The sequence below is a fragment of the Oncorhynchus nerka genome, linkage group LG20 (genome assembly GCF_034236695.1).
Source record: "Oncorhynchus nerka isolate Pitt River linkage group LG20, Oner_Uvic_2.0, whole genome shotgun sequence".
In the NCBI taxonomy this organism is placed as follows: domain Eukaryota; kingdom Metazoa; phylum Chordata; class Actinopteri; order Salmoniformes; family Salmonidae; genus Oncorhynchus; species Oncorhynchus nerka.
The window spans coordinates 71,323,607-71,350,235 of record NC_088415.1 but is presented as its reverse complement, the minus strand read 5'-3'; the positions used below and the strand labels follow the sequence as shown (position 1 = coordinate 71,350,235).

The following is a 26,629-nucleotide window of genomic DNA, read 5'->3' as shown; positions in this document are numbered from 1 at the left end:
ATTCTAAAGACTGTTGATATCCAGTGGAAGCGATAGGAACTGCAAGAAGGTCCCTTAGAAATCTGGATTCCCAATGAAACCTCATTGAAAAGAGAGTGACCTCAAAAACAAAACAAATCTGAATGGTTTGTCCTCCTGTTATGCTCACAGGCATGATTCAAACAGTTTTAGAAACTTCAGAGTGTTTTCTTTCCAAATCAACTAATAATATGCATATCTTATCTTCTGGGGATGAGTAGCAGGCAGTTGAATTTGGGCATGCATTTCATCCGGACGTGAAAATACTGCCGCCTGTCACCAAGAAGTTAAGCTATAGCCCCGACCGTGAACTCAGCTTTGTTAGACTGTTCATTTGTAAATTCAGAGCATTTCGCTCTCGGAGCGTTCAGAGCGCACACTGGACGCTCTAGCCGAGGAGCAAGGTTGATCCGAGCGTTCTATCCTAACAACAGCAGTCAAGCTGTTAGCTACTTCCAAACACAAATGAGAGAATCAAATCTAATCAAATCAAATTTATTGATATAGCCCTTCGTACATCAGCTGATATCTCAAAGTGCTGTACAGAAACCCAGCCTAAAACCCCAAACAGCAAACAATGCAGGTGTAAAAGCACGGTGGCTAGGAAAAACTCCCTAGAAAGGCCAAAACCTAGGAAGAAACCTAGAGAGGAACCAGGCTATGTGGGGTGGCCAGTCCTCTTCTGGCTGTGCCGGGTAGAGATTATAACAGAACATGACCAAGATGTTCAAATGTTCATAAATGACCAGCATGGTCGAATAATAATAAGGCAGAACAGTTGAAACTGGAGTAGCAGCACAGTCAGGTGGACTGGGGACAGCAAGGAGTCATCATGTCAGGTAGTCCTGGGGCACGGTCCTAGGGCTCAGGTCCTTCGAGAGAGAGAAAGAAAGAGAGAATTAGAGAGAGCATATGTGGGGTGGCCAGTCCTCTTCTGGCTGTGCCGGGTGGAGATTATAATAATAAGGCAGAACAGTTGAAACTGGAGTAGCAGCACAGTCAGGTGGACTGGGGACAGCAAGGAGTCATCATGTCAGGTAGTCCTGGGACATGGTCCTAGGGCCCAGGCCAGTTGAAACTGGAGCAGCAGCATGGCCAGGTGGACTGGGGACAGCAAGGAGTCATCATGTCAGGTAGTCCTGGGGCATGGTCCTAGGGCTCAGGTCCTCTGAGAGAGAGAAAGAAAGAGAGAAGGAGAGAATTAGAGAACGCACACTTAGATTCACACAGGACACCGAATAGGACAGGAGAAGTACTCCAGATATAACAAACTGACCCTAGCCCCCCGACACATAAACTACTGCAGCATAAATACTGGAGGCTGAGACAGGAGGGGTCAGGAGACACTGTGGCCCCATCCGAGGACACCCCGGACAGGGCCAAACAGGAAGGATATAACCCCACCCACTTTGCCAAAGCACAGCCCCACACCACTAGAGGGATATCTTCAACCACCAACTTACCATCCTGAGACAAGGCCGAGTATAGCCCACAAAGATCTCCGCCACGGCACAACCCAAGGGGGGCGCCAACCCAGACAGGCTGACCACAACAGTGAATCAACCCACCCAGGTGACGCACCCCCAGGGACGGCATGAGAGAGCCCCAGTAAGCCAGTGACTCAGCCCCGTAACAGGGTTAGAGGCAGAGAATCCCAGTGGAAAGGGGAACCGGCCAGGCAGAGACAGCAAGGGCGGTTCGTGGCTCCAGAGCCTTTCCGTTCACCTTCCCACTCCTGGGCCAGACTACACTCAATCATATGACCCACTGAAGAGATGAGTCTTCAGTAAAGACTTAAAGGTTGAGACCGAGTTTGCGTCTCTGACATGGGTAGGCAGACCGTTCCATAAAAATGGAGCTCTATAGGAGAAAGCCCTGCCTCCAGCTGTTTGCTTAGAAATTCTAGGGACAATTAGGAGGCCTGCGTCTTGTGACCGTAGCGTACGTGTAGGTATGTACGGCAGGACCAAATCAGAGAGATAGGTAGGAGCAAGCCCATGTAATGCTTTGTAGGTTAGCAGTAAAACCTTGAAATCAGCCCTTGCTTTGACAGGAAGCCAGTGTAGAGAGGCTAGCACTGGAGTAATATGATCAAATTTTTTGGTTCTAGTCAGGATTCTAGCAGCCGTATTTAGCACTAACTGAAGTTTATTTAGTGCTTTATCCGGGTAGCCGGAAAATAGAGCATTGCAGTAGTCTAACCTAGAAGTGACAAAAGCATGGATTCATTTTTCTGCATCATTTTTGGACAGAAAGTTTCTGATTTTTGCAATGTTACGTAGATGGAAAAAAGCTGTCCTTGAAATGGTCTTGATATGTTCTTCAAAAGAGAGATCAGGGTCCAGAGTAACGCCGAGGTCCTTCACAGTTTTATTTGAGACGACTGTACAACCATTAAGATTAATTGTCAGATTCAACAGAAGATCTCTTTGTTTCTTGGGACCTAGAACAAGCATCTCTGTTTTGTCCGAGTTTAATAGTAGAAAGTTTGCAGCCATCCACTTCCTTATGTCTGAAACACATGCTTCTAGCGAGGGCAATTTTGGGGCTTCACCATGTTTCATTGAAATGTACAGCTGTACAGCTCACTCTGACCATTTTACTCAGACGAGAGTGCTCTGAAATTGGAGTAGATAGCCAGAGCGAATTTACCAGCTACGTCTATCAGCAGTTGTCGCATTGACATGGAACATTCAATTGAAATGGTTACTTGCATAATGGAGTATTTTGTTAAGACATGCAGCTAGCTAAACAATTAACCATATTCCCAACTCATGACGTTACTAACATGCATGTATCTGCAGGTGGCTAATAAACCAGGTTCAATGTTAGCTAATGTTAGCAAGCTAGCTAACAGTACACTAACTTGAAATGAACACAACTTTCTGACAATATTTTAGAGCTTGTAGCTACTTGTAGCTAAGATGTAGCTAGCTAGACTATCTTACCCGTAAACATAGATGGACGCCTCTCCCTCTCTGTCAAGGATGACATGGTTGCCCTTAGTTTGAAGATGTAATCCAGAGACAGGTGTTAACTTCATCTCCTTAGCTATCATACTCTAATTCCTCTTATTTCAAAACTCGATTTCTCGGCATGTCCAGGCCACTCATTATCTCAGCCAATCGTGGCTAGCGGGAATGTTTCTGTCTTTTTCTGTGACTTATTAAGAGGGTGTGAACGATGCTGAATGAGTGTAGACAAAGAAGACCTCTCCAGTGGTGTGCCAAAACATTCAAAGGCCATTTTCTCAAAAGTGAGGTTACAAGTTTATCAACTTTCAAAGTATAATTACTTTTCCATTGTTCCTCAGCTGTAGTGTAAGATATATCATTTTCTAGTGTAGTCTCTAATGTAAAAAAACACTATTTAGAAATGTTGTTACAGAAGACTGAATCGAGCCGGACGGTCAGATATGTGTCTCTAATAGGGTCATACATTTGGCAGGAGGTTAGAAAGTGCAGCTCAGTTTCCACCTCATTTTGTGGGCAGTGTGCACATAGCCTGTCTTCTCTGGAGAGCCAGGTCTGCCTACAGCGGCCTTTCTCAATAGCAAGGCTATGCTCACTGAGTCTGTACATAGTCAAAGCTTACTTTAATTCTGGGTTAGTCACAGTGGTCAGGTATTCTGCCACTGTTAACTCTCTGTTTAGAGCAAAATAGCATTCTAGTTTGCGCTGTTTTTTTTGTTAATTCTGTCCAATGTGTCAAGTAATTATCTTTTTGTTTTCTCATGATTGGGTTGGGTCTAATTCTATCTCTCCCTCTCTCTCTTTCTGCCCGCAAACCACTCCCCTTCTTCCGTACCAACTCCCTGCTGTCTGACCCCAGGCCAGTATGGAATAGGCCACTTACCCATGCCCTCAGGAAGAGCTAAATAGAGGGCCGCAGATAACAGGGGACTGAGGGGAGACTCTCCATATTTCAACAATGGCATCCAAACTAGCCGCAAACTGCAAGGAATCAGTGAATGTGCAATCACCCAGGTATCAAATCTGAATCACCAACGCGATTCAAGACAGCATTAGCCCGCTGAGATAAAGTCTCTTTGGGCATTTGTTCTAAAGCTTAAGAAGTCTTCGGGCAGGGTTACTCATCACAATCAGGCCAGTGTGATCTACAAATTAATTCCGTCTTCAAAGCGGGATGAAAGTTATTTTCATCTTGATTTGACCAAATACAAAATGCTTGAAATGATCTCTAGGCATTGATAAAGCTTTTGGATCAATCTGGATTCAAAATGGTTTTATTCTGTCAAACCAGCATCAGTGCTTTACCATTTTCTACTGATCATTAAGAAGGGGGTTATAGATTAACATGGCACGATCCTTTATTAATATCACAACACCTGAGGATTGTGATTCATAAGGTATTGCACATTCCTCTTGTGCTCTTGCCTGTCAGTCTTACCTCAGGACTTTTACATGCAGAATCAAGGTAACGGCTGGCCTAATTTGGCAGGCAAAGATCAGCAGTGGAGCCTGATTAGGAATGTATTAAATTATTCAGGCCTCTCTGCAGAGGCAGATTGTTTCAATAATGTATCTTGAAGTGAGAGGTGGAAATGATCTTGATAACAACGGGTTTAAATCCCCCCGTAATAAATGTCCACTTTCTGACCCTTTTTCCCCATTATATTATTATTATATGACATTACCAAAGTGGGAACACATAATAAAATCAGAGGTATCTGAACAAACTGCTACACTTTGAACATATGTGATAATTTTTTTTTACAACTTTAAAATCATATTTCTGATGTTTGACGCCAAATCCTACCTGCCCTTTGTGGTGGAAATTACAATAACAAAGTCCCAGCAGTGTACCAGGTAGGGTGTTACTGGCAACCATTGCCTGTGTACTGTATAAAAGAGTACCAGGGCACCACTGAGGTGCCATTGTTACTGTGTTGTGCTCCGTCATCCAGGGGCCTCAGTGACTCAAGACAAGGAATGTCTGGCTTCAGAACCTCACCTCCCCCGGTCTCCACTCCCTCCCCCTGGTCCCATGCCCTCTTGTAGCCGCCTTCCTCCAGACCTTCTGTGCCCTCCCACCCTCCCGCCATGTCTGCTTTGATCACTTAAGGCAGTGTGGTTCAGTAGTCGCCAGTCATAACCCTTCCCAGTTCCACATGGCAAGCCTGCCCACTCATGTGGCCCTCCCACAGCAGGCCGCTGTTAACCCTTTAAACAGGGACCCTTAGCCACCACCACCCTGTTACCTAGTTACACACAGCTCTGTGATAATTTCACTGCGTGATCAAACTACGTCCGTTCAATTTGACAGGGGAATTCAAGTGGTAAGAGCCATGATACTGCCACCAACTGGAATAATCTTCCTTGGCTCCCTCCCATTGGTTGATAAGGGTTCCCTGACCGTGATTTCATTGCAGAGGCTTTCCATTGTCTTGTCTGCAAGGAAAACATATGGGGAAAGGAGAAGTGTGCACTTCAATGAATGTTTCCCTCCTCTTGACAAAAGACCAACAGATAAAGAAATGGATGTTCCCACTCTCCAATTCATGCGTGGACAGAAGACACAGCAATAAAATGGACACATAGCTAAACTTGACATGGGATAGAGTAATATACTACTCCCAGCTGAATGGTTGAGGTCTGAGAGCCCCGAGAGCTGTGAGATAGCCTGAGAGGAAACCACAGTAAGTGCCTGATCAGCACTCAAGGGTGTTCTTCAAAGGCCATTTGAAGCCCATCTGTCATTGGCTATGTCTGGGGTTAGCGCATGTCAAGAGAAAGGTCCTGCCAGACAAGGTCTTCAAAGCCGCCGTAACCTCCACAAGACAAAGGCAATTCTCAGGACAACGCTGCCTACTGTTTCCTCCTCTGGACAGAATAACACACACGGAAAGAAAAAAAAAGGGGCAACATTTTCTACACATTTCCTGTCATGAGGACACTGAGGTTTCTGTGATGATCAATTCCACCGAGAGTTGGTTGGAGGAATGTTATTACATTATGGCCACTAGATAAACACATTAACAAGTAAATTGTATTTATGCCACATCAATACTTGTATGATATAATTGAATAGAAAACAACCAAATACATAAAACTTGTGGGAAGATTTTTACATGGATTTGCATTTCACATTCCACTCACGACCATCCGAAATTAATCCAAACAACCCAACTGATTTTCAAATGAAACCATGACAATTATCCACATGGAACACATGGCTAGAACCAAAAGAACCCTTCAATAATGAAAACCCATTCAAATGAACTATAATCTAATTCTCTGAATGACTGGCATTTATAACTGTATTCCCTTTCACAGGGTGTTTAATGAACCATTTCACTTCCTACTGAGATATCTGTGACTCAGTAGTGGTCTAAGACTGTGGCGGCATGCAATAGATAGAGCACTGTGTGTCTTTACTCTGAAGTCTGCCGTCATATCGTACTTAAAGGCCACACACAGGACGCACTTTTCTCTCCAAGCTGCCACCTCGGCTCTATGGAGCTCCACACCACCCAGAAAATGGCTGTCAGCCAGCCCTTTCGGTCGGAGGCCCTGTCAACTATAAAAGCTCTTTAGCATCAAGCTTGGCCCCCCTCAACCTTGAGTTAGTGCTGGTCACACAGAGCAACACAGAGCAGTGTGTCAGTCAGGGAAGACATGGCACCACCACATCACTGTCTGCCACGGCAGCCCCCCCACCTCCCTGCTTGCTACCCTCAGAGGGAGGGCAATCCTGGTGCTGAGGAGATGGACCAAGGCCGAAGACACAGCCAGCTGGGCTTGTTTTTTATATTCTGGATTTGTTTGTTTATTGGACTATAATAGCTCAATTAAAGTGTGTCAACTGGACAGGACGGCAGGCCATGATCCTAGTTGCCTGTCTTGTCATGGGATTAGGAAACTGCTGAACTCTTATGAAGCAGACATTCAAGGATAATAAAAACCCTAAATTGATGGCAGCTATTGCTGGCACAAGATCTGAAGATGTAATACGCTCTCCTTGCATGTATTGAACAATCACTGGAGGCATGAATGGAATAAGTCAGTCACTTGCTGGACTTCAGAGTTTGAGTTGAATGAGTGGGGTGTATCCATAGTGACTATTATCTGCCGACAGAGATATTATATGACCTGCTAACAGACCCACCATCTTGGTAGTTTTGGAAGAGGCAACTCCTCTAATGAAAAGCCTGTGCTAACTTTAATGGCTGCAGAGTTGAATGGCTGTCAAAAGCTCAGGAGGCCTGGTTTAATAAGTGCCAAGCAGTACTCAGAGGAACTGGCAGATTCTGAAACTGCAAATGGAGGAGCAGCTCTGTGCCGTGTAATGGAGTGCCATGCTACTGGGAATAGCAAACCGTACTCATTTAGAGAGAATGGCATTCAACTGCCTGGTTGATGTTTGGAGGTTTCGGGCAGGCTAAGCCCCCAATGTCATGTTACCCATCCTGTACACACCCAGACGACAGCTATAACCCAGCACATTTAAAAAAAAAAAATAGGAAGTATTAATAGCCACTGGTTAATTCTGAATATCACTTAATGTGGGATAGGGAGATTACGGTGCAAAAGGGAATTATAAGTTTCTGGTTGGAAATTATTCAAGAGGCACTTCCACAGCAAATTCTTTCCTCTGTTCACAGTAGTTTGGATGTGGGGGTTTTTCAAGTTAGAAACGTCTCACTTTTTAAGTTACTGTTTATTTCGTTTTGCATGAGAATTATATGTAGTAGGGTGATCCTTTGATCCTTGGGCATAAGGTGTGTTGGGATTGTGCTTTCCCTCACAAACTGGCTTTGGGGTAGGATGGATGATGGGGAGTTGACTTTGCTATGGAAACTAGATGGTTCATTAGAGGGTGGACTGGAGGCTTAAACAGCTGTCAGGCTTCAAACTTCTAACCATGGAAAATAACTGCAACTATGGCCTGCAGATAAAAATCAATTAAATGTTACACATTCCCAGAAATTTGACTTTCAAAAGAACATTCTAGAAATTGTTTCATCACTTCACAGTTTTACCGATTGAATGAGTTTTTCTTCTGCTGTCCTATTCCTTTCCCCTTCGTATGGTTGGGGATGACCGGCATGAGAAAATAACGTGTTCCAAGATGCTTTTTAATGCCAACATGCATCAGTTTGAACAGGCACATAGCTGTAGGCAAAGACTCAAGCTAGAGAGATCTGTGCCAATTAAGCGTGTGAGCTTTTCGGAAAAAGCCTGTTAGATAAGAACATCTTCAACAGCATTCTGGCATATCAATACCATATTCTGTCCACATTTTCTTTCTAAGATAACACGTTATACTCCATGGGTAAACCTTGGCATGTATACAATGTATACAAATGTATAAAAAAAAGGCACTGCACTTCCCACTCTTTTGAAGAACATTGTTGCCACCCTCTATCTGCTGTTACTACTATCACAACAAGCCAATGGAGATCAGCAGCTTGTTTTGTCAATACCTGGTGGCTCACTGGAGTTGTGCTTTTGATCGAACAGCATGTTCACTACATAAGAGCAAAGGCAACAAGAAAATTGACACCGCGAGTTTTCTCAAAGCCCCTGCACGGTAGTCTTTTAAGCCTTGTTTTGGATTTACTTGTATATCACAAGTGTGATACTGTCTTGACTCCCCATGTAAAACAAGCATGACTTGTTAATAGCACAAGGCACAACATGCACAAAGGGTTCACTTGATCCGTGTTTGATGTGACACTAGCCGTCACAGTTAATCGCCTGCTATCCACCAATGCCGGCTCGGTTCCCTTCCACCACACTTGTGAAAGCACAGTGCACAGAGTGTCACAGGCCACAGGAATCGGGCTGACACACAACACAGTCAGAAAAGATTGTCAGGGGCCAAAAGAGTAGGATCGACACTCAACACAGCAAGAAAATATTGTGTATGAGTTGGGTTTTCCTCGGTCTAGTATCCTCGGTCACCACAGAAGATTAAGGGCACACAGCTGAGGCTCCTTTAGGCCACATTCATGTCAGACAATTATTCCATCATGGTCTTGATCATACTCATGTAACTGCTACATAACTAGGGGAATCAATGACTAGGATATTAAGCAGCTTTACAACTCAACTAGTCTAAAGATGGCCAGTTTTATTGCTTCTTTAATCAGTACAACAGTTTTCAGCTGTTCTATCATTATTTCAAAATGGTTTTCTAATGATCAATTAGCCTTATAAAATGATGAACTTGGATTAGCTAACACAACGTGCCATTGGAATGCAGGAGTGATGGTTGCTGATAATGGGCCTCTGTTCGCCTATGTAGATATTTCATTAAAAAATCTGCCATTTCCAGCTACAATAGTCATTAACAATGTCTACACTGTATTTCTGATCAATTTTATGTTATTTTAATGGACAAAAAATGAGCTTTTCTTTCATAAACAAGGACAATTCTAGGTGAACCCAAACTTTTGAACCGTAGTGTATTTATACTCTGTGGTACAATTATTAACCCAATATTTACTGCAATGGTTCATGGTACAGGATTCGGATATGAAACACTTAAAAAGTTCTTTGTCATACTCCAGGGGAATGTTAACCTTTGGCTGTAGATATGATTTTGGGGTGTGCATTGAACACTTCACTACACCACAGGGGGAATGACTCCATATGGATAATATCCATTACCAAGCCACATGCAAGACCATTTATGTTAATGCAATCAACTTTTTATCTTGGTAATATATTTAAACAGTTTCTTAATTAGACCTTGACCTTGAAGCGAAATTCACTTGGGGGAATTGTACAAATTTGAAATGAAACTGAGTGCAGAATGGTTACAGACTCTCACTCAGCAGAAACTGGCAATACAGTTATCATAATACTTTGGCTGTGCAGATTCTGTTTCATTAAGCTGTCAAATTATTACTTTTGTTTTGAGATAAATCCCTTTTTTAATGTAAAAAAATGTTTTCCTAAAATAATAAAAAGCACAGTTTGGGCGTACATTTAAAATTGAAAGATTGTAATTTCTGACATTTAAAACAGTACCACTGGCATGTTTTCAATGTATTCTATTAGTTAAGTGCTAAACAATTTAGGATAATGGGGAAACAAAAACAATCCTCTAACTATACCATCACTGTAGCACCAAATGGTGATTTCTCCCAAATGCATTGGGCATTTGTTATTGCATTACATATGTGAGCAGAAGTGTGTCTGCAATCCATCCTAAGTGCACAGCTGTTGACTTTTTAAATGGCCGATCTTAAATCTGATAGCCATTTGGTGAGAGCTACAGAAAGGGAGTGCCAGGGGCGACGGCAGGCAGGCAGGCAGCAGGGACAGGAGAATCTCAAGAGGGAGAGACCACTTACCAGGCCGGGAGGGAAAGGGGCTGGGGGAGAAGGGATGGAGGGGAAGACGGGGGCAGAGTGGGTTAGGCCGAGTTTGGAAACTGCTACCGCAATTTATTTGACCGTAGGTTCACTTTGAAACTCCACAGAGGATTATCTACAGACATGAATTGTGCGTTGGCTCTTGGCTGACCGACCCTGTTTAGCCACGTTATTACTGTGGTGAGAAGTTAACATACTGTGTTATATCAGGATAGGCTTGTACAGTAGTTTTAACATACAGTATCATTATTGAGTGTTGGGATATAAATAAATAAATGAATGATCAGCATAACATCCTTGATAACGTCATAAACGTATTGACTAGTCAAATCCGGATAGAGTAACAGTAATCTGATGCACAACACCATGCAATGCATAATTCAACAGAACCAATGTATCTGTATCACATCAGTGCTCGTATGTCAGCAGATGTGAGTAAAAGTGATGAATATCTTTGTTAAAACCCAGACAATACCACTTTAAGTGGCGCCTCATCTCCCCAATGGTGGGTGAGGCAATGTGGGTTGAAAAAATAGGTTGTTTTTGTCCCTGGGGGGGGACCCCTGCACATGTAAAGTAGGACATCTATAATGCAACAGTAGTTTGGGTCTTAGTCGGAGGACCGGGAATGTTATTTTTCACTAACTTCCCTCTCTCCCTTCTTTCATCATGGGAACTGTAACTACCAATGGATCTCCAGATGGAATGTTAAAATGTGAGGGTGATAGAGCTGTCTCTGTACAAGTCTCCTAAATTGTAGAGTTCTCCACCCAGACGACATAAAACATGCACAATCTGTGTCTAATGGATGGATTTACATACAGTATGCTGTATGTTCATGACAGGGTGAAGTAAAGGTGGCTCTGTGGCTTCATGTTTTGTGCCATCCCATCCTATGGTCCTTTATTTGTTACGTTTATTTGAAAAGGGAGAATGCACAACCAGATTGAGATAACAGTTTGAGATAATAAACGGCAAAATACATACAGTCAGTTCCAAAATTATCGGCAAAAAAAGACTGTATAAAATAACAGATACTGATACATTATATTATTTTATACAAATACAGTTTTGAAGAGAAAGATTTACTTAACAAGTAATACAAAAATCTCTAAAAGTCAGGTCAAAATGATTGGAATCCCTGTTTCTAATACTTCAGCACCCTCCCCTTGCTAGGATAACGACACTGAGACTTTTTTATAAAATGTTTTATGAGATTGGAATCCGCTATTGTAAATAATAAGTTGTTCTTAACTGACTTGCCTAGTTAAATAAAGGTTAAATAATAAATAAATAGGAGATCATATTAGACCATTTCTCTATACAGAATTTTTCCAGATCCTTGATATCCTTCGTCTGCGCTTGTGGACTACCACAGGTTTTTAATGGGGTTCAAATCCAGAGACTGAGATGGCCATTGCAAAATGTTGATTTTGTGGTCAATTAATGAACTATTTCTTTGTGAATTTTGATGTGTAATTGGCATTTATTGTCTTGATGGAACATCCCTTGCGGTCAAGTTTCAGCCTCCTGGCAGAGGCAACCAGGTTTTTGGCTGAAATATCCTGGAACTTGGTTAAGTTCATGATGTCATTGACCTTAACAAGCGCCCCAGGACAGAAGGTTTGAGGTTATTGTCTGCATATCATCAGTTTTTCGACAGGTGCATATCCAGGAAAGTACCAAATACCTACTGTAAAATATGGTGGTGGATCTTTGATGCTATGGGGATATTTATGGGGCTATATCCACTGGTGCTGGGGCCGTTGTTAACGTCAACGGCATCATGAACTTGACCAAGTAAGAGTAAAATGTTTGTCAAAAACCAACATTTTGCAATAGCCAACTCAGTCTCCAGACTTGGTCCCCATTTGAAAACATGTGGTTTGAATTGAATCCAGTAAGACAACCCCAAACACACTTTAAACAAAATGGTTAATTGACCCACAAAACCAACATTTTGCAACATCCAGCAAAACAATAACCCCAAGTACACTATAAAATAAATGGTTAATTGACCAAAAAAAAATCAACATTTTGCAATGGCCATCTCAGTCTCCGGACTTGAACCTTTGGTTGAATTGAAGAGGAGAGTTTAAGTATAAAATATAATTTTAAAATATAATTTTTTTAGAATATAGAATATAGCTGTCTTTTTTTCTCATCATTATCAAGGGTGACAATAATTTTGGACCTGACTGTATATACAGTATATCTATTTAAAGTTCAAACAGTTGTGGCAAAATATATTGGCAAACTTTGCACTTCTCTTAAAGAATTCCTTATTTCTTTTCAAATAAGTTAAAATTGGAAAAAACCTTTGGTCTCCAAACCTTATTGGATTTTCAACCTTGCAGAACAAATTTGTGCAACCAATTTTATTATACAATTTTAATTTAGAAAATAAAATAAAAATGGCAAGGACAAAATGATTGGCACCCCGGAGCAAGTACCTGGTTGCACGGCCTTTGGCCAAGACAATTCCAACCAAATGCTTCTTGTAGCTATCAATGAGCTGACTACAACTTTCTACTGGCATTTTTCAGTAGAAAATTGCTCTAATTCTACAATGTTTACGTGGGCCCTCCACCAACTGCTGTTTTCAGCTCTCACCATAAGTTATGAATGTGATTCAGATCTTAACTCGTCACTGGCCTCTGCAGAACAGTCCAGCGCTTCTTCTTGAAACACTCCAGGGTGCGTTTGATGTGGGTTTGGGGTTGTTGTCCTGCTGGAATACCAACAGCCTTAAATCTTTAGAGTCTAAGACGTTAGGGAAGGAGGGGTGCTAAGCTGACACGTGGAATTGTTTTAAGATGGTCACACTATGGATCATTTATCTATTAGATTTGGAATTTTAGGAATTTTTGGTGTTTACTACTAAAGCCATAGAAACACATTGAATAACATTCATAAATGGCAAAAAAGGACAGTCAAAGAATAAATCACAAAAAACAAGGTTTTGAAGTGTCTGTCCTAAATCTAGAAGATATATTTTTTAAAGTCCATTGCTTCTGGTTGGGATATGTAAGTACAGTCACCGTGGGGACGATATCATCAATGTACTTATTGATGAAGCCAGTGACTGATGTGGTGCACTCCTCAATGCCATCGGAAGAATCCCAGAACATATTCCAGTCTGTGCTAGTAAAACAGTTCTGTAGCTTAGCATCTGCTTCATCTGACCACTTTTTTATTGGCTGAGTCACTGGTTCTTCCTGCTTTAGTTTTTGCTTGTAAGCAGGAATCAGGAAGAAAGAATTATGGGCAGATGTGCCAAATGGAGGGTGAGGGAGAGCTTTATACGCATCTCTGTGTGTGGAGTAAAGGTGATCTAGAGTTTTTTTTCCCTAAGGTTGCACATTTAAGATGCTGGAAGAAATTAGCTAAAATGGATTGAAATTTCACTGCATTAAAGTCCCAGTCCACTAGGAGCGCCGTCTCTGGATGAGCATTTTCCTGTTTGCTTATGGCCATCTACAGCTCATTGAGTGTGGTCTTAGTGCCAGCATCAGTTTGTGGTGGTAAATATACAGCTACGAAGAATATAGATGAAAACTCTCTTGGTAGATAAAGTAGTGTGGTCTACAGCTTATCATGAGATACTCTACCTTAGGCAAGAAAACCCTAGAGACTTTCTTAGATATCATGAAACAGCTGTTGTTTACAAATATACATAGACCGACACCCCTTGGCATACCAGAGACTGCTATTCTGCAGATACCGTATATAACCAGCCAGCTGTATGTTATTCATGTCATCGTTCAGCCACGACTCGGGGGAAACATAAGATATTAAAATGTTTTATGTCCTGTTGGTAGGATATATGTGCTTGTAGTTCTTCCACTTTATTATCCAGCGATTGCACGTTGGCCAACAGTACCGGTGGCAAAGTCAGATTAGCCACTCGTCGCCGGATCCTTACAAGGCACCCCGATCTCCTTCCACGATATCTCAGTCTCTTACTCCTGCAAATGACGGGGATGAGGACCTTGTCGGGTGTCTGGAGTAAATCCCTTTCGTTCCAACTCATTAAAGAAAAATTCTTTGTCCAGTTCAAGGTGAGTAATCGCTGTTCTGAAGTCCATAAGGTCTTTTCCGTCATTAGATGGTAGCAGCAACATTATGTACAAGATAAGTTACAAACAATGTGAAAAAACAAACAAAATAGCCCAGTTGGTTATGAGCCCATAAAATAGCAGCCATCCCCTTCGGCGCCAGCGGTGGATTGAGACTCAACCAATGCAACAAAAAAAAACTGATATATGTAGTTTAAACTGATGGATTTTTGACTCTAGGGGGGTTAAATAGAGACCCAGTTTTGGCCAGTGGGTGGAACAAAAAAAACGATTTCAGGATTACTTACACACGTTGTAGCTACTGTAGGGTGTTCTTTTTATTGAATGCTTCATTTAGTCAGGAATGTTTAGAATGCCGTGACTGAACGCCCCTAGAATCAATATTAATTTCCCCCAATGATTTTAATCAGAATATAACTTAAATTCCATTTAGCTGCTGTTTTTGTTGTAGTTCTCAAGTCAAAAGAACAAAGCAAATGATCCCAATTGTAGTACGGTGAAGCTTTCATTCAATTGCTCCTCTGTAACGCTCCGGATGTCGTGGGTGTGGAGTCAGACGCAGGAAACAGAGAGTGCAATGCTGTGCTCTTTAATGCACTAACGCAACACTGGGTGCTCAAAACCAAAATGCCCCAAACACGGGGGACGAAAATAGTACAGCAGAAAACACGACCAGGAACAAACACGTTCCTCTACTACACATACAACTAATGATTCACAAACAGGTGCTAACAATAAACATACAAGGAGGGGGAGGAAAGACAATCAGTGGCAGCTAGTAGGACGGTGACGACGACCGCCGAGCGCCACCCGACCGGGAAGGGAAGCCACCCTTGGTCGGACTCGTGACATCCTCTCTGTTGCACGCAACAAGGTTCCAAGGGGATTTATGGCTGATTTAAGATGAAATCGTCAACCCTGTTACAGTCAAACCTGTTACTTTATTTGGCACTTAAAAGGCACTTACTTTAGTCATTCATTTTTTTAACCCCTTGAGATGGGAAAACTTTTTTTTTTCATGTGCTTTTTATGACAGAATGTTAAAATGGTTCAAACTGGCATCTTCATTAAATAGTACCCGCAAATCACCAGTCTCAACATCAACATTGAAGAGGCGACTCTAGGATGCTGGCCTTCTAGGCAGAGTTGAAAGAAAAAAAAGCCATATCCCAGACTGGCCAATAAAAAGAAAAGATTAAGATGGGCAAAAGAACACAGACACTGGACAGAGGAACTCTGCCTAGAAGGCCAGCATCCCAGAGTCGCCTCTTCACTGTTGATGTTGAGACTGGTGTTTTGCGGGTACTATTTAATGAAGCTGCCAGTTGAGGACTTGTGAACCGTCTGTTTCTCAAACTAGACACTCTAATGTACTTGTCCTCTTGCTCAGTTGTGCACCGGGGCCTCCCACTCCTCTTTCTATTCTGGTTAGAGCCAGTTTGCGCTGTTCTGTGAAGTGAGGAGTACACAGCATTGTACGAGATCTTCAGTTTCTTGGAAATTTCTCGTATGGAATAGCCTTCATCTCTCAGAACAAGAATAGACTGACGAGTTTCAGAAGAAAGTTTTAAAAAATCTGGACATTTTGAGCCTGTAATCGAACCCACAAATGCTGATGCTCCAGATACTCAACTCGTCTGCAGAAGGCCAGTTTTATTGCTTCCTTATTCAGTACAACAGTTTTCAGCTGTGCCAACATAATTGCAAAAGGGTTTTCTAATGACCAATTAGCCTTTTAAAATTATAAACTTGGATTAGCTAACACAACGTGCCATTGGAACACAGGAGTGATGTTTGCTGATAATGGGCCTGTGTAAGCCTACGTAGAAATTCCATTAAAAAATCTGCCGTTTCCAGCTGCCAATAGTCATTTACAACATTAACAATGTCTACACTGCATTTCTGATCCATTTTATGTTAATTTAATGGACAAAAATGTACTTTTATATAAAAAACAAGGACATTACTAAGTGACCCCACACTTTTGAATGGTAGTGTATATATAATATTGCTGTTTAATATCTCAAACTAGACATAAAACATGATTAATTGAACTCAATCATATCTACCTTCAATAGGCTGTAATAGATTGCATATAGCACTATGTTGGTCTCAAAATGGTTCATTTTTGTATGGCGGTAAAGGAGCTCACCTCATACACCACCCTTGAGTAGCCCCTTGAATGCTATTTTGCACCCACCAACACATTGGCAATCACAGTAAACAGATGAGGAGTGATTGTGTGAATATGAAGCTGAGGGTGATGGATACAGGAAGAGCCACAACACCATAGTCTTTCCTACCGGCTGCTTCTCCTTTTCACATAAGGAGAGGCTGAGGGTCCGAATTCTCCGTAACTCTCTTCCCAATAGCTAAAGCTTCGAAGCCTGTACTTTACGCACAGTCTCTGCTTTACTCATTCGGCTGCCCAGAGAACAGGCTATTCGGGTGATGAATGGAGAATGGTGGTCTTTTAAAATAAAGTTAGATCAAAGCTGTATCAATGTCTGCAAGATCACATAATGATACTGTTCTACATAACAGAACCAAATGTAATAACATAGTATAACATTACTGTAAGACAAAAAAGTCAAAAGGCAAAATATGTGCTTTGATTGAAACAAAACACAAGTATACTATATTTTGTTAACAACAGCTGCTATAAAATTCACTCACTGTACATAATTCAAAACAACACCGTTCTTCCAAACAACACTGTATATAACTCAAAACAACACCGTTCTTCCAAACAACACTGTACATAACTCAAGACGATCAAAATGCATATTCACATGAAACTGATTGAGATCAAATGGTTGCATGCAGATTCTGCATGGACATTTCACTGGTAAAACATATCATTATCATTCATGATTGACAGTGAGAAATGTGAAGGGAGGGAGTGACCACAAAAATGTGTGCGTAAAGTAGAGGTAAATGAACACATGAGCGTATGGATCTTTAGCTCTGGGTAATAGGGTTCCAAGGGGGAGTGACTGATGCAGAACCTGGCGGTTACCTTCAGTTCCACAGCCTTTCAGATAACTGTCTCGGCCACTATTAACCTCTGATTCTGTTTCCTGGGACAGCATCTGGACACTGAATATGATCTGAATAGGAAGGCAGACAGAGAGAGACCCCAACAGAGACAGAGAGAGATGCCACTGACTACTGTAAATTGGGCCCTTGAAGGAAACACATTCATTTAGGAGAAATCATGATAATATAATGGAACCTATTCATACCCAGAGGTCGTTATCTTCAAAGGACTAAATACAAGCTTTCCCTTGCACAATAGTGTTCTGTATTTTCTCTGTGAAATTACTAAAATATGATTGACCAATAAATGACCACTCAAAGGAAGACAAAAACTTCAGTTGTCTTATGGTCCAGAATGTAAAAAAAAGACATGTTTTCATCTCTTACACTTTCTGATGTCTTGTAAAGCAGTGTTTTGATAATGTAGAAGGCAAGCACAGACAATTTCATTAACCTATAATTTTCATTAACCTATAATTTTTTTCCTAGACAGGAAAATGTTTAATTCATGCAAATAGATGCAAATAGAACTAAATGTCGCCCTGACTGAAAATGTTTACAATGGTTATTCTAGGTAGCTTTGTTCACAATATATAAAATATTTATTTATGTAGCAGCGTTAAATCTCAGTTATGTACATGATCTTCCCATTACAGTTTTTAAGCAACCTAAAATCACAGTATTCATTAAGTAACACAAAAAACTACTTCATGACACTCTATGTCTGATCTTTTGGCAAAATGTGTTTATACAGTATAAATCTTTATATTCTCCTAGACTTGCAGTTGAATTTTCATCTTCAAGCTTCTAAATCCTTATACCCCACAGATGTCAATCAGGTTTGGAGACATTTCTCTCCATCTTTGACAATCTTCTATTGTTTCTCCTCAAACAATTGAACCAATTCAGTGTGATGATTTTAATCCCAATCAACACCGGGTTGATTGCTTGTGCCTTTCTAAAGTTTGAATGGGCCCTATTCCCATCAGGACTCATTAATAATTAATTGGTTGACGCTCAACGCTACCATCATATCTAAGCCAATATGACACCGATGTCGAAGAATATTCGCAATCAACTTGATTGGAGGTACACAACACATTCCCCGCCTCTCGTAGTCATCCGTCCGGCCGTTATCAAGATCCACTATACCAGATTTTTGACAGGGTAGTTAATATTAAGGTTGTCAGACAATTGTTTGCCCAAATCTAGATCAAATTCCAGACGTCGGATTAAAACGAGGCTACAGCGTCCATAAGGTGACTATTAGACATAGATCAATTTGGACTGTAAAAGGTTGTAGGTGCAACAGTTTTTTATTAAATTCACAATTTATCGCTCTCACGTGCAAATTCCCGCCGAATATAAACAAACAATGTACTACCTTTTTATAACATTTCTGACAATGCTAACATCTTTTCAGCCGAAACTCAAAGTTCTAAAACCGGGTGCAACTCGGCTGCTGCGCAACAGTAGCAGCTAGCTAGTAGACGGCTAGGAAGGTAGCTAGCTAGCAAAAGTAAAAAGTGGTAGGGGTGTGGGTTACACATGAAGAATCCAGGTAAAACAACGACATCATAATGATCATTGCTTGCTTACACCGACCTGTGTGCAGTCAAAAAGAAAATGCCATGCTTGCTAAATTGGTTAGCTATGTGATCAAATTAAACTGTTTTCAACCCATCAACCGTATTTTTGATTTCTTTTTACCAAACAAGAGAAATAAATGTTCAATCAGTATTGAGTGAGTGAAGAAGAAAAATTTACGAATGCGTGCTGTCATTACCAGACTGACCATTTAAATAGAGTGTCAAGTGGACATATGTATAACAGGGTTTGTAACGTTACAGTTAGCATCACCGCCCTTGGATTTGAAGGTACTGGGTTCACCTACTGGAGGGTATACTTTGACCATTCTCTTTCGTATATTGTTTTTGACACCTTTCTCCCATTCCCAACACACACCAGTGAGCACAAGCATGCACAGTGTCTGCTTATTTTCATTTATTAGGTTCATCTTAAAAGAGTCTTTGCGTTCATTGGGCATCGTTGTGTGGCAAAGGACAAGGAGTGTGATGTCTACTACTACTAGCGCGCACCTCTTGCTACTACAGACGAGAACGGTGGAGAGACCAGCTCATAAAATCTCAATGAAGATGTTCTTGCCCTCATCTATCAGGTGTACACCATCCCTACAATACAAAATGCATGTGATAAGTTGCACAAGTTGTAAACGTTTTTCCTTTTTCAGGCGCCACTTTCTGTCATTTGAGAAGCTAACATAAATGTGTCAAGCTGGCCCATGTTGCGCTGACAAACGACTTACGCTTATTCATATGCACACAGTACATCGCACACAATCAGTAGCACTTATGTATGTTCTGTTCCAAATCTGTGAGTACTCACATCTGTTTTTGTATTCATACTGACATTTATAAATGTGGGAATGTGGGCTCTTTTACTGGAGTTGGACAGCTGTGTACACAATTACTAAGAACATTTGTAGCTAAAGGATTTTAAGCACCTATTCAATAGTCAGATTTGTAAATATGTGTTCTTAAAAGTGTTTTGTACTTGTCTAATGACTTTGTTTCTCAGCAGTTTGTCATTTGTCACAGTGTTTGTATCAGGAGTTACCAAAAGTGCTATTGATGAGCCACAGGGTTATGCAGGCTTTTTTTGTTCAAGCCTAGTGCTACCAAATCTGATTCTACTACTCAGCTGTTCATCAAGACCTTGAATAGTCGAATCAGGTGAGGTAGAGCTGGGCTTGAACAAGAATGCCTGCATAACCCTGTAGCTCTTCAAGAGCAATTGTGGCCATCCCAGAGTTGAATGTACAAAGTTTACTATATCTGATTAAGATAAGTATGATTGTAAATTGTATATTTTGTAATAACTCACTCTTATTTACAGGTAATGTAGTACTAACATTTGTCATCATATGTCTGTGTGGTGGTCTGTCTGGCTGTGCAAATTACAAACAAGTGCAAAAATTAGATTTACCAGAGATTTACCCCGATGCTGCCAGTGGTTTGCGGCTATCAAGAATGATGCTTACAGTGATCAAAGGTTATCAAATGGATTTTCAGGCTGAACGGATGGGGAATCCATCTAGACAACAACTGAGAAGTGATGCGATGCCATAATTATCTCCCCTTCACAACAAAAGGGAAGATTCTCGATTAGAGGTAACGTTGGCTGGACTAGGTAAATTAGCTACGCTAGCTAACGTTACAGTTCTGTATTGAACTCTGAAAGCCATCAGCTAAATCACATAGCTAGCTATATTTTGGATACACACTGTCAATCAATTTCACATATGCCTTGGTAGTCACTGCTAGACTGGTAGCTACCTTCAGCAGAGTAAACATATTTGTCTGTTTGTTTTATCCTTGACTAACGTTAGACAACGTAAGCTAGCTAACATTAGCAAATAAGAGTAACTCAATCTGGTAGCCATCTATTCCACCCTTGTCTGGAAAAAACTCTGTTACTAAAAATGGAATTGTCTGGGCCTCCCGAGTGGTAGCGGTCTAAGGCACTGTAGTGCTTGAGGCGTCACTACAGATCTGGGTTAGATCCTGGGCCGTGTTGCAGCCGGCCACGACCGTGAGACCCATGAGGCGATGTACAATTGACCCAGTATCGTCTGGTTTAGGGGAAGGTTTGGCCGGCTGGGATGTCCTTGTCCTTGTCCCATTCCGCTCTAGCGACTCCTGTGGCGGGCCAGATGCATGCACGCTGACACGGTCGCCAGTTGTACTTGTTTCTTCTGACACATTTGGGCGGCCGGCTTCTGTATTAAGCAAGCAGTGTGTCAAGAAGCAGTGCGGCTTGGCAGGGTTGTGTTTCAGAGGATGCTTGGCTCTTGACCTTTGCCTCTCCCGAATCCATACGGGAGTTGCAACGATAGGGCAAAACTGTAACTACCAATTGGGGAGAAAATAGGGTAAAAAGAAAAATACATATAAATAAAATATACATAGAATTGTCGATATAGCTAACTCACTCTTGATGTGTTGGTAGTAATGATGAACATATATAAATTGTCTTTGGCTCATTTGTTGGTTCTCAGCTGGCTAGCAGTCTTGCTGCCAATTTAGTGAAGCTAACTAGCGAACAGCAAGCTGACACTATTGAAAGGGTCCATGTTAGGTGTGCTAAACTAGCCAGTCTAATAGAGATCAATACACACTGTAATGGTACATAATCGGATTCCACCAGCATGTTTTTCCAACCTTTACTGTAGCTCTGCACAAGGTGATGGTAAGTTGTCAAAAATATGTACAAGCTGACAGCTAAGAAAGCTCAATTTACAGTAAGCATGGCATAAACATGAATTGGGTAGTGTTTGTGTTATAGGGTTATAGGTTAGCTATAGTGACAGGTGGTTAGATGTAGCCTGAGGAAACACAGAGCACCTTCAAGACCATATAATCAATTTAGTCTACCCCTTTTTTCTTTTTACCTTTTCTCTTTGTGAAAATCAAGATATCTGGAGTCCTCCACATGGAGCAAAGTCCTTCCTCATGGAGTAAAACAAGATTGTGGGACAAAAAGCAAGCAAGAGACACTGAAAGGTATAAAATCAAGACTACAACAGTAATGACAACCACCTCATTCTTCTCTCTGCTGTTTCTAAAAACACAATACCAAGACAAGTTTCCAAAAATCCCCTGCTGCTATTGATTAGAATGATCTGTCGAAGTCAATGGGCTGGGGGGAGTTTACAGATAGGTCTTTGAGATGAGGAAGGGGGATTTGGTTGTGCTTAGAGACAGTACATGTCTTGTTCTTTATGAGAACGATTGTGAAGAAGGTGCCATTTCTCTTTCATTTCCATACACAACAATTACGTACAGTGTAAAATCTGCCCTCGAAGACTTTTCATAAGTTCTGCAGCCCCCCACCCCAGCCAATTCACTTTCCTCTCAAAAGCAGCACCCAATGTTCCTCATCGTCCCTAAACAATACACTAGTCTGTCTCTAAACACTTAGGTCCCAACAGGTTGACACCTTTACCAACAAAGGTGTGTTGCCCTACGTCCCTTCCACAAAAAGTGTAAAATGGTAACACCACAACCATGTTGTCACGCCTACTCCTGCTCTTCCCCCCTTGGCCTCCAGGCTCCCCAGCATTGCACACTCCTGCCACCATCATTACGCACACCTGCCTTTTCCCGTCACGCGCATCAGCGATTATTGGACTCACCTCTGTCATTACCTCCCGTATATCTCCCGTATATCTGTCTGTTCTCCCACTCTGTTCCCCGCTTCAACATTGATTGTCATATGGCCCTGTAATACCCGTGTGCTGACGTTGTTCCTGTCTTGTTCCATGTCTGTTCCGATTAAATGTTTGACTCCCCGTACCTGCTTCTCTAATCCAGCGTTGCTCCTCACAGAATGCTGAAGCAACCAAACTAAGCATCGGGGAGTGCTGGCTTTCCAGTTGGTGGAGACGTCGGGTCCGGGAGCTGCCACCGATGCAACCAGGGGTGCCTAAGCCAACTCATCGGGCTGTCACGCCCAAGCTGGCTCGAGAGGTTTCTTGCCCCGGTTGGCTCGGAAGAGGCGCATCCCACGTCAGGACTCAGCCGGCTCGCCAGGCTCTCCCGCCTCTGTCAGTTAGTCAGGATTTCACGCCCAGCTGGCTTGTCCAGCGCTTCTGCCTCGGCTGGCCCGTCAGGCTCGCCCAGGTGGGATGCCTGATGGCGCCCCTAGAGGCGGGGCTACTGTCACAGCTGCTCCCGCTGTTCCCCCCTGGTGCTCGAGGGTGCCACACTCCCCAGCTTTACATACTCCTGACACCATCATTACGCACACCTGCCTTCCCCCATCACGCGCATCAGTGATTATTGGACTCACCTGGACTCAATCACCTCTGTCATTACCTCACCTATATCTGTCTGTTCCCCCGCTCTGTTCCCCGTTTCAGCATTTATTGTCATACATCCTTGTATACCCGTGTGCTGACCCTGTTCCTGTCTTGTTCCAATGTTTGACTCCCCATACCTGCTTCTCTACTCCAGCGTTGGTCCTCACACATGTCTATCCAGGAGACGTGTAGTATCAGCAAATCTTCTGCAAATGGTCCAAACAGTTGGTGGTTAAGGTCTTCGAAGCCTACACCAGCTGTCTTATCCAGCTGGCAATACACCACAGATAGGACAAGATTATTCGCCACAAGCATTCTGCTTTCACAGCCCACCATGCCAAACATCATTGCCAGTGTACCAAAGCTGAATAAAGGACCTTGGATATTTTCGATAAATCCTCTACATTTGTCTGCCTATATGGATTCACAGAAGATATTTATACAAGCTGTACAGGGCTCTGTAGCATCAGACATATGTAAGACATTCAGATATATCCAAATAATGTCTATTTGTCAAAATCTAAAATACAGGGGAGTGTACAATATGTAATGATAACTTAAAAAGAGAGCTGGGTATTCAACAATAATGTTACATAGTAAAAGTAACATACAAAAAATACAGTACATCGTAGTACAGTTCAGTGTTTCTCAGATGAAGGAAAGTATAGAGAATTGTAGCTACAAATTTTTACAAAAGATAATGTGATTTCACCAAATATTGTTGGTGCCCATTATTGGGAGTTACAGGAAAGGTACTGTTTGGTATAGCACAGAAAATGTTAAACCAACCTTACCTGGGTGATGCGGTCTTCATCCTCGATTCATGGAAAAATGAGTCTCAAAATGTTTGTGTCCGTTGGAAAATGCTTTGTTATTATTATTATTTTTAATTCTCCATGAAGTAATCCAACAGTGTACGTCGCCATCTTATCTATTTCAATTCTTCTCTCATTGATCGAGACAGGTGAGTATCCCCAAAGTATTGCATGGCATGGTGACAGATACCTATCTCGATCAAGGAGAGAAGACTTGAAAAAGACAAGATGGTGGCATACACATTGTTGGATTACTTCATGGAGCAAAAAAAGTATTTATTTTAATAACCAAGCGTTTTCTAAAATGACCCTCTGTAACTGGACATTTTGAGAGACTCCTGTATCCATGAATCGAGGACAAAGACAGCAGCCAAGCTAACACACTGACCACACTGCTCTCATAGCGTGCGCAAGCATTGCAAAATAAATGTACACATACATGTTATTCAATCATTGCACCCAGACTGCTTGTGCGCGTCTCCGTTATCAGGCGCTAAAATAGAACTTGGTTCTATTTGTGACGCTTGATACGCTGCAAGTCCCACCTCTCCCATCTCCTCATTGGTTTTTAGGAGCATATAGCCACGTGGGTGATTGAAAGATTAACTGAGTCCCACACTCCAGTCCAGTTGGTAGTGGTAATGCACCTTAAAGTTGGTTGCCATATAAAGCCCAAAGAAGAGGAAGACTGAAGAAGGAGATATTACTAGAAACAAACTTTTACCCTTTCATCTGTGGATTAATTATCGGTGTAGAGGACCTTGTGCATTTCAGGTAAAATAACAACCCAATGTTAATATCCCAGGACACATTTGCTAGATACAGAAAGCTAGCTAGCTAAATTGCCATATGTGTTTAATGCTTTATGACCTGTCCCCAAATTAATATAGTTAGTTCAGAGTTTGCTTTGATATTTCAACCCACGTGTCTTGATCACGTCTGGTGTTGGGAACAAAATCAACATGCGCGCAATGGCACACCCGGATGAGTGATCTGGTCAGCATGTTATGTTGGTTGAAAATTCTGTGCTACACCAAACAGTACCTATCCTGTAACTCCCAATAATGGATACCAAAAATCTTTGGATAAATCACATTATCTGTAGCTAAGAGACCTGGTGATCAGCAGATGATGGGAGAGGTGGACATGATGAAATTGTAGTTCATAAGAAACTTACAGTAAGTTCAGGGAACACTGTGGGAGGAGTGTTGTCATGACCAAACTGCCATTCAGATCCTCTTGAATCATCTGCTGCTTGAAATCCAGCAATAATGTTCAATCCATCGAGAGGTGTACAGTTATACTCCATTGCACAGATTGAACGACATTTGAACTGTGGCAGCATAACACTATTAGGGTAGACTAGTTGAACATGCATAAATGTGCATAGGCACAGAGATTACATTTAAAACAATATCTAACCTAATAGAAAGAAATATGGCATAACCCTCAACCTTTGCACAGCAACCAGACTGTACAATGTACCTAGGTAGGTAGGTAGGAACAGTGCCTTGCAAAGGTATTCATCAACCTTGGCATTTTCCCTATTTTGTTGCATTACAACCTGTAATTTAAATGGATTTTTATTTGAATTTCATGTAAAGGACATACACAAAATAGTCCAAATTGGGGAAGTGAAAATAACATTTTTTTTTAAATTAAAAAATGTATTCCCCCCTTTTGCTATGAAGTCCCTAAATAAGATCTGGTGCAACCAATTACCTTCAGAAGTCACATAATTAGTTAGATTACACACAGGTGGATTTATTTAAGTGTCACATGATCTGTCACATGAGCTCAGTATATATACACCTGTTATACAAGGCCCCAGAGTCTGCAATACCACTAAGCAAACTGCACTACTAAGCAAGCGGCACCATGAAGACCAAGGAGCTCTCCAAACAGGTGAGGGACAAAGTTGTGAAGTACAGATCAGTGGGACTTTGAACGTCCCACGGAGCACCATTAAATCCATTATTAAAAAATGTAAATAATATGGCACCACAACAAACATGCCAAGAAAGGGCCACCCACCAAAATTCACAGACCAGGCAAGGAGGGCATTAATCAGAGAGGCAACAAAGAGACCAAAGATAACCCTGAGCTGCAAAGTTCCACAGCAGAGATTGGAGTATCTGTCCATAGGACCACTTTAAGCCATACACTCCATAAAGCTGGGCTTTATGGAAGAGTGGCCAGAAAAAATCCATTGCTTAAAGAAAAAAATAAGCAAACAGGCTTGGTGTTCGCCGAAAGGCATGTGGGAGACTCCCCAAACATATGGAAGAAGGTAATCTGGTCAGATGACATTAAAATGTTGCTTTTTGGCCATCAAGGAAAACGATATGTCTGGCGCAAATCCAACACCTCCCATCACCCCGAGACACCATCCCCACAGTGAAGCATGGTGGTGGCAGCATCATCATGCTGTGGGGATGTTTCTCCATCGGCA

General features: G+C 41.8%; 1 long non-coding RNA gene across 1 annotated transcript in view; it reads right to left on the bottom strand.

Moving 5' to 3' along the window:
* Window positions 1-408: 408 nt before the first annotated feature.
* LOC135563036 (uncharacterized) overlaps window positions 409-26,629 on the bottom strand; it is a 37,361-nt gene continuing 11,140 nt past the window's right edge. The window contains exon 3 of the long non-coding RNA XR_010460222.1: window positions 409-1,186. This is a non-coding gene — a long non-coding RNA (uncharacterized LOC135563036). The remainder of the gene's footprint in view (window positions 1,187-26,629) is intronic.